This window comes from Chelonia mydas, chromosome 15, assembly GCF_015237465.2.
Source record: "Chelonia mydas isolate rCheMyd1 chromosome 15, rCheMyd1.pri.v2, whole genome shotgun sequence".
Lineage (NCBI taxonomy): Eukaryota > Metazoa > Chordata > Testudines > Cheloniidae > Chelonia > Chelonia mydas.
The window spans coordinates 177,673-185,610 of NC_057856.1; positions in this window are offsets into that span (position 1 = coordinate 177,673).

Consider the following 7,938-nt stretch of genomic DNA (forward strand, 5'->3'; position numbering starts at 1 on the left):
CTAGCAGCCCTATGTGCCCCACTGTCTGTCCCCCCCATATCCTGTGCCTCCTCACCTGGCTGTGCGGGCAAGGTGCTGTGAAGAATGCAGCCTCTCCCCCTCCCTCTCTTCGGCTGGCTGAGACAGCTGCCCTCTGTTCTGGCCACAGCAGGCCCTGGTGGGCAAAAGCAGCGCCTCTCCAGAAGAATTTATTTTCTACAGAGAAAAAACACCTGTGTGCACCCATTGATGCAGCGTTCTCCCAGGAGTAAGCGTGGCCACGTCCCCAGAGGTGTCAATCAAATATTGTTCTACATCTTAATATTTTCTAACCAAACTTTCTAAAAAAATAAAGATAAAAAAAGAAAAATAACTCTCCCTTGCTTTTCATTCTTTCTTCACTTGAGTTTCTCTCAGTCTGGGGACTTACCTATCTCTTTCCCTTCTATTTCTGTGTCAGCAAACTTTTCTGTTCTACTTTAGATCTGAAGATCTCTCTCCCCCTACCCCCCGCAACCTTCTCCTTGCTCTTCCACACTTTGCTCCCACATTCCCACCGCTCCTCTCCCCTCCACCCCCCGCTTTCTCCCTTCTCTTTTTGTTCCCCCACTCTTTACACCGTATCCTCCCCTGTTCAGTATCCACAGTCTCTCCTTCCCTAGTTTTTTATAGCTAATTAATTCAGCAGTGTCTTGCTTTTACTTATTCTTTATCCATGAAATGGTCTTTTAAGGAAATTAATTATTTTACAAAAGACCTTCCAGAAAAACCGGGCAGTGGTGGGTGCACATCTTGAAGATTATTTACCCAATTTGAGGGAGGAGGGAAGGAGGAGGAATGAAGGCAACTATTGGGATTGTTATTTCTGATCTCCCCTTGTCCCCCAACTCCTATTGCTTGGGCTTACTTGTAAAATCTATTACCTCAGGCAGATATTTATTTATTTTACAATATTTAATTTTCAGTGTCAGCCAGCTTCACAACACAAGCTCAGCTGGATAAAAAATTACTCCCGTATACACACCTGTTCATTTTTACTATCCATTAATACAGCACTTCTCAAAGTGTGAGACATGCTTCCGGACAAGACATGAAGAATTAGGGAGAAGGCTAGGTGGGGTGAGTGTGTGTGTGTGACAATACCACTCAGTTGTTCTCAGAACTCTGTTTTCATTTCTCTTTTAAAAAGTAAGGCCATGTCTACACTACAACTTATGTCGGTGAAACTTATGTTGCTCAGGGGTGTGGAAAAAATACACCCCTGAGTGACATAAGTGGTAGTGTGCACAGCACTATGTGAGTGGGAGATCTTCTCACACCAACATAGCTACTGCTGCTCATTAGGGGTGATTTGTGTCAACGGGAAAACTCTCTTCCATCAGCATAGAGCAGGGGTGGCCAACCTGTGGCTCCAGAGCCACATGCGGCTCTTCAGAAGTTACTATGCGGCTCCTTGTGTAAGCACAGACTCCAGGGCTGGAGCTACAGGTGCCAACTTTCCAACGTGCCCGGGGGTGCTCACTCCTCAACCCCTGGCTCTGCCACAGGCCCTGCCCCCGCTCCATCCCTTCCCGCCCCCTCCCCTGAGCCTGCTGTGCCCTCGCTCCTCCTCCTGAGCCTTCTGCATGCCATGAAATAGCTGATTAGGAGGTGCAGGGAAGGAGGGGGATGCTCTGGGAGTGGAGGGGGGGTGCTGATGGGAAGGGCTGCTGATGTATTACTGTGGCTCTTTGGAAATGTACATTGGTAAATTCTGGCTCCTTCTCAGAATCAGGTTGGCCACCTCTGGCATAGAGCGACTACACGAGAGATCAGCACAGCACAGGTGCATCGGAACAGCTATGATGCTGTAAGGTCTCTAGTGTAGCCATAGCCTAAATCTCTAGCTGTTATAGTTGTGAAAAAAAATGACCCAAGTGAAACTGATGTAAGGATGTCTGCCTGAGTCTGCAGAGAGCCTCAAACTGATCCATTCATTCATTGGGTGCTAACTCAGAGGCCAATGATACTTTCAGTGTCAACATTGTTAATTATTTCACTGTTCATCACAGCATGAAGGGAAGGAGAGGAAGTATCATATTATAAAGATCTTCACACCAGTTGTCATAAATATAAAGGGAAGGCTAACCACCTTTAAATCCCTCCTGGCCAGAGGAAAAAACCCTTTCACCTGTAAAGGGTTAAGAAGCTAGGATAACCTCACTGGCACCTGACCAAAATGACCAATGAGGAGACAAGATACTTTCAAAAGCTGGGAAGAGGGAGAACATCAAAGGGTCTGTGTCTGTCTGGGTGAGGCTTTTGCCAGGAACAGAACAGGAATGGAGTCTTAGAACTTAGTAAGTAATCTAGCTAGATATACGTTAGATTATGATTTCTTTAAATGGCTGTGAAAATAAGTTGTGCAGAATAGAATGAATATTCCTGTCTGTGTGTCTTTTTGTAACCTAAGGTTTTGCCTAGAGGGATTCTCTATGTTTTGAATCAAATTACCCTGTAAGGTATTTACCATTCTGATCTTACAGAGGTGATCCTTTTCTTTTTACTGTTTCTTCTATTAAAATGTTTCTTTTCAAGAACTGAATGCTTTTTTTCATTGTTCTAAGATCCAAGGGCTTGGGTCTGTGGTCACCTATGCAAATTGGTGAGGATTTTTACCAAACCTTCCCCAAGAAGTAGGGTGCAAGGGTTGGGAGGATTTTTGGGGGAAAAGACGTTTCCAAACAACGTTTTCTCAGGATCCCAGAGAAACGTTTGGTGGTGGCAATGGAAAACCAAGGGCAAAGGGTAAAATAGTTTGTACCTTGGGGAAGTTTTAACCTAAGCTGGTAAAAGTAAGCTTAGGAGGTTTTCATGCAGGACCCCACATTTGTACCCTAGAGTTCAAAGTGGGGAAGGAACCTTGACACCAGTGTTTACCACAAGGAGTAATGGTGCAGAGTATAAAAGAGTAGCTGGAAAAGTGGTCTGGTGTGTGGAAGATCTATAAATTAATCTACATAGGCCTTTAACACCACATGTTGGAACTGAAAGAGGAGGTGAATGGTTTCATTCTCCTTGAGGTAGGCTCCTCTTTCAAAAGTTTGGGAAATGTTACCTGGACAAGAAATGCACCCATTGTGGCTGTTTAAGTGTTTGCCACAGCAGTGTGAATAGAAACCGAACCCAGCTCTTGTGCTCTCTGGTAAGTTCATGGGAAGATAAATGAAGGTTACTGTATTAGAATATAGATATTCAGGCCTGCCTGTAAAGATCAATACTTTAAGAATTTAGGTGTATTTTTAACACTTAGCTAGTTATAGAGGTATAAAACAAAGAATCAAAATAACAAGTCTGCTTGTATATGGGCCTTCTCTCACTATGATGGTCCGAGGCCTTGTTCTTAGGCTAAGGCCTTTGGCTCATCCTCACATCCCAAACAAGTTACATTGAAATAAGGTGGTACTGGGCTGTTCGGAAGACGATCCTGTCCTGATAGTGCCCATCACCAACAGCTAAAGAAATAGATCTTAAGATGGTTGAAGAAAACTTAGGTTTCAGAGTAGCAGCTGTGTTAGTCTGTATCCACAAAAAGAACAGGAGTACATTAGTTAAGATGAGCTATTATCAGCAGGAGAAAAAAAACTTTTGTAGTGATAATCAAGATGGCCCATTTAGACAGTTGACAAGAAGGTGTGAGGATACTTAAGGAAATAGATTAAATATGTGTAATGACGTAGGGAGTGGCTTGGTCATTACACATATTGAATCTATTTCCTTAAGTTAAGTATCTTCACACCTTTCTCATCTTACCTAATTAGCCTCTCACAGTTTGTATGGTAACTTCCAACTTATCTGTATGTGTGTGTGTGTGTATATATATATATATATATATATATATATATATATATATATATAGTAATATATATGTATATATATATATATATATTACTATATGTTCCATTCTATGCATCCGATGAAGTGAGCTGTAGCTCACGAAAGCTTATGCTCAGATAAATTGGTTAGTTTCTAAGATGCCACAAGTCCTCCTTTTCTTTTTGCGAATACAGACTAACACGGCTGCTACTCTGAAACAAGTACTCCTGTTCTTTTTAAAGAAAACTTAGTTTGATAGCATCCTGTCTGGCAAGAAATCACTTATCAATGGTTGCGGTTGTGAAACCCTCATTTCTGTATTGTTTTATCTTTATGGCCCCCACTTTTCTATTGTTAATCTGTCTGTTTCTCTAATTGTTTTTGTCTGCTGTATAATTAATTTTGCCAGGTGTAAGTTAATTAGGGTAGTGGGATATAATTGGTTAGAGAATTATGTTACAATATGTTAGGATTGATTAGTTAAATTTCAGTAAAATGATTGGTTAAGGTATAGCTGAGAATATTACTATACATACTGGGGTCAAACAGGAAGTGAAAGGGAAAATTGAAATCATGCTTGCCAAGGGGGGAGGGGAATGGGTATAGGGACCTGGGAACAGGGACACAGGCAAGGCTCTGCGGCGTCACAGCTGGGAACAGAACACCGGGGAACAGACTCTGTCAGCGTATAGAGATAAGCCCGACTGATGTGAAGGGCTTCGGAATATGCTTGCTTGGAAACTAACCCCAATAAACATTGCATTGTCTGCACTTTGGACTTCTGATCTTTTGCTGCTTGCTGTCTGTGTGACAAGAACCAGGGAAGGGGGAGGGTTGAGAGAAAACCCTCTAACATACTGTGACCCTATGCACCCTATATTCACACACTACTGCAGTACTATTTGTTCAAATTATGCCTTGTGCAGTATTATCTGAAAGCTAATACACTGATTATTAATATAATTGTAAAATGCATGTGTTAATGTTACATGTGAAGTTCTGAATTCCCTCTGTACGATGTTACTAGAACTAGCCTGACCTAGGTAAAGGTAATAAACAGGTCTGTCTGAGACAAAGGAATGTAGGTTTACCACAATATACATATTAGCAGTAAACAAAGCTCTCTAGCTAAAGCTAAACGGGGGGGGGGGGGGGGGGGGGAGGGGGCGGGTATCGTGATCCTGAACTCAAGGGGCAGAGATTTAACCTGGCTCCTGCACCCTAGAGAGACACAGGGGGCTGAATCCTCAGGAGGCCTTCCTAACTTGTAAGATAAAAACAATCATTTTGGGGATATAAGGATCAGGAAGAGAGACTCCATCTTTATCCTTCACCTTAGGAGACAAATGAACCAAGTTCTTTGACCTCTGTGATGGGTCCTGGGCAGCAAAAGCTGGAAAGGAAGCTGTGGGTGAGAGAAACCATCTTGAAGAAAAACTTAATCTAACAAGATACAGTCTTAGTCTTTTAGATGTGTTTGCACTTTTATTTTCTTAAAAAGAAAAGGAGGACTTGTGGCACCTTAGAGACTAACCAATTTATTTGAGCATGAGCTTTCGTGAGCTACAGCTCACTTCATCGGATGCATACTGTAGCTCACGAAAGCTCATGCTCAAATAAATTGGTTAGTCTCTAAGGTGCCACAAGTACTCCTTTTCTTTTTGCGAATACAGACTAACACGGCTGTTACTCTGAAACCTTTTATTTTCTTGTTATTTCTACCTTTATTCCTTTTACTTGGTATCACTTTATCCATGATTTTTTGGTTAATATACTTGTTTTGCTTTCATTAAAAATTGTCAGATTTCCCCAATAGGAACATGTTTAAGACAAGCAAATGATGCTGCCACTGCCCAGGTGGACTCGGATCTCACAGCACGAGGCACCGGACTGCTGTTTAACCCATCTGGAAATGGTCTGAGCAGATACATCACGGAAGAATTGGTAGGGGAAGTAGAAGTGGGTGGCAGCCTAGGCAGCAGTGACCATGAGATGGTTGAGTAAAGGATCCTGACAAAAGGAAGAAAGCAGATTAGCAAAATATGGACCCTGGACTTCAGAAAAGCAGACTTAGACTCCCTTAGGGAACTGATAGGCAGGATCCCCTGGGAGGCTAACATGAGGGGGAAAGGTGTCCAGGAGAGCTGGCTGTATTTTAAAGAAGCCTTATTGAGGGGGCAGGAACAAACCATCCTGATGTGCAGGAAGAATAGCAAATATGGCAGGCGACCAGCTTGGCTTAACAGTGAACTCTTTGGTGAGCTTAAACTCAAAAAGGAAGCTTACAAGAAGTGGAAATTTGGACAGATGACGAGGGAGGACTGAGAGTACAAAAATATTGCTAGAGCATGCAGGGGTGTAATCAGGAAGGCCAAGGCACAACTGGAGTTGCAGCTAGCAAGGGATTTGAAGGGTTTCTATAGGTATGTTAGCAACAAGAAGAAGGTCTGGGAAAGTGTGGGCCCCTTACAGAATGGGGGAGGCAACATAGTGACAGATGTGGAAAAAGCTGAAGTACTCAATGCTTTTTTTGCTTAGGTCTTCACAGACAAGGTCAGCTCCCAGACTGCTGCACTGGGCAACACAGTATGGGGAGGACATGAGCAGCCCACAGTGGTGAAAGAACAGGTTAAGGACTATTTAGAAAAGCTGGACATGCACAAGTTCATGGGTCCAGATCTAATGCATCCAAGGATGCTAAGGGAGTTGCCTGATGTGATTCCAGAGCCATTGGCCATTATCTTTGAAAATTCGTGGCGATCGGGGGAGGCCCCAGGCAAATTGGAAAAAGGCAAATATATTGCCCATATTTTAAAAAGGGAAGAAAGAGAACCCGGGAAACTACAGACAGGTCAGCCTCACTTCAGTCCCCGGCAAAGTCATGGAGCAGGTCCTCAAGGAATCCATTTTGAAACACTTGGAGGAGAGGAAGGTGGTCAGGAACAGTCAACATGGATTCACCAAGGGCAAGTCATGCCTGACAAACCTGATTGCCTTCTATGATGAGATAACTGGCTCTGTGGATATGGGGAAAGCAGTGGATGTGATATATCTTGACTTTAGCAAAGCTTTTGATACAGTCTCCCACAGTATTCTTGCCGGCAAATTAAAAAAGTATGGATTGGATGAATGGACTATAAGGTGGATAGAAAGCTGGCTAGATTGTCCGTCTCAAAGGGTAGTGATCAACGGCTCGATGTCTAGTTGGCAGCCAGTAGCAAGTGGAGTGCCCCAGGGGTCGGTTTTGTTCAGCATCTTTATTAATGATCTGGATGATGGGATGAATTGCACCCTCACCAAGTTCACAGATGACACTAAGATGGGGGGAGAGGTAGATACGCTGGAGGGTAAGGATAGGGTTCAGAGTGACCTAGACAAATTGGAGGATTGGGCCAAAAGAAATCTGATGAGGTTCAACAAGGACAAGTGCAGTGTCCTGCACTTAGGAAGGAAGAATCCCATGTACTGATATGGGCTGCAGAATGATGGGCTAAGCAGCAGTTCTGCAGAAAAGGACCTGGGGATTACAGTGGACGAGAAGCTGGATATGAGTCAGCAGTGCGCCCTCATTGCCAAGAAGGCCAATGGCATATTGGGCTGTATTAGTAGGAGCATTGCCAGCAGATCGAGGGAAGTGATTATTCCCCTTTATTCGGCACTGGTGAGGCCACACCTGGAGTATTGCGTCCAGTTTTGGGCCCCCCACTACAGAAGGGATGTGGACAAATGGGAAAGTCCAGTGGAGGACAATGAAAATGATTAGGAGCCTGGGGCACGTGACTTACAAGGAGAGACTGAGGAAACTGGGGTTATTTAGTCTGTAGAAGAGAAGAGCGAGGGGGGATTTGATGGCAGCCTTCAACTACCTGAAGGGGTTCCAAAGAGGATGGAGCTCGGCTGTTCTCAGTGGTGGCAGACAACAGAACAAGAAGCAATGGTCTCAAGTTGCAGTGCGGGAGGTCTAGGTTGGATGTTAGGAAACACTATTTCACTAGAAGGGTGGTGAAGCACTGGAATGCGTTACCTAGGGAGGTGGTGGAATCTCCATCCTTAGAGGCTTCTAAGATCAGGCTTGACAAAGCCCTGGCTGGGATGATTTCGTTG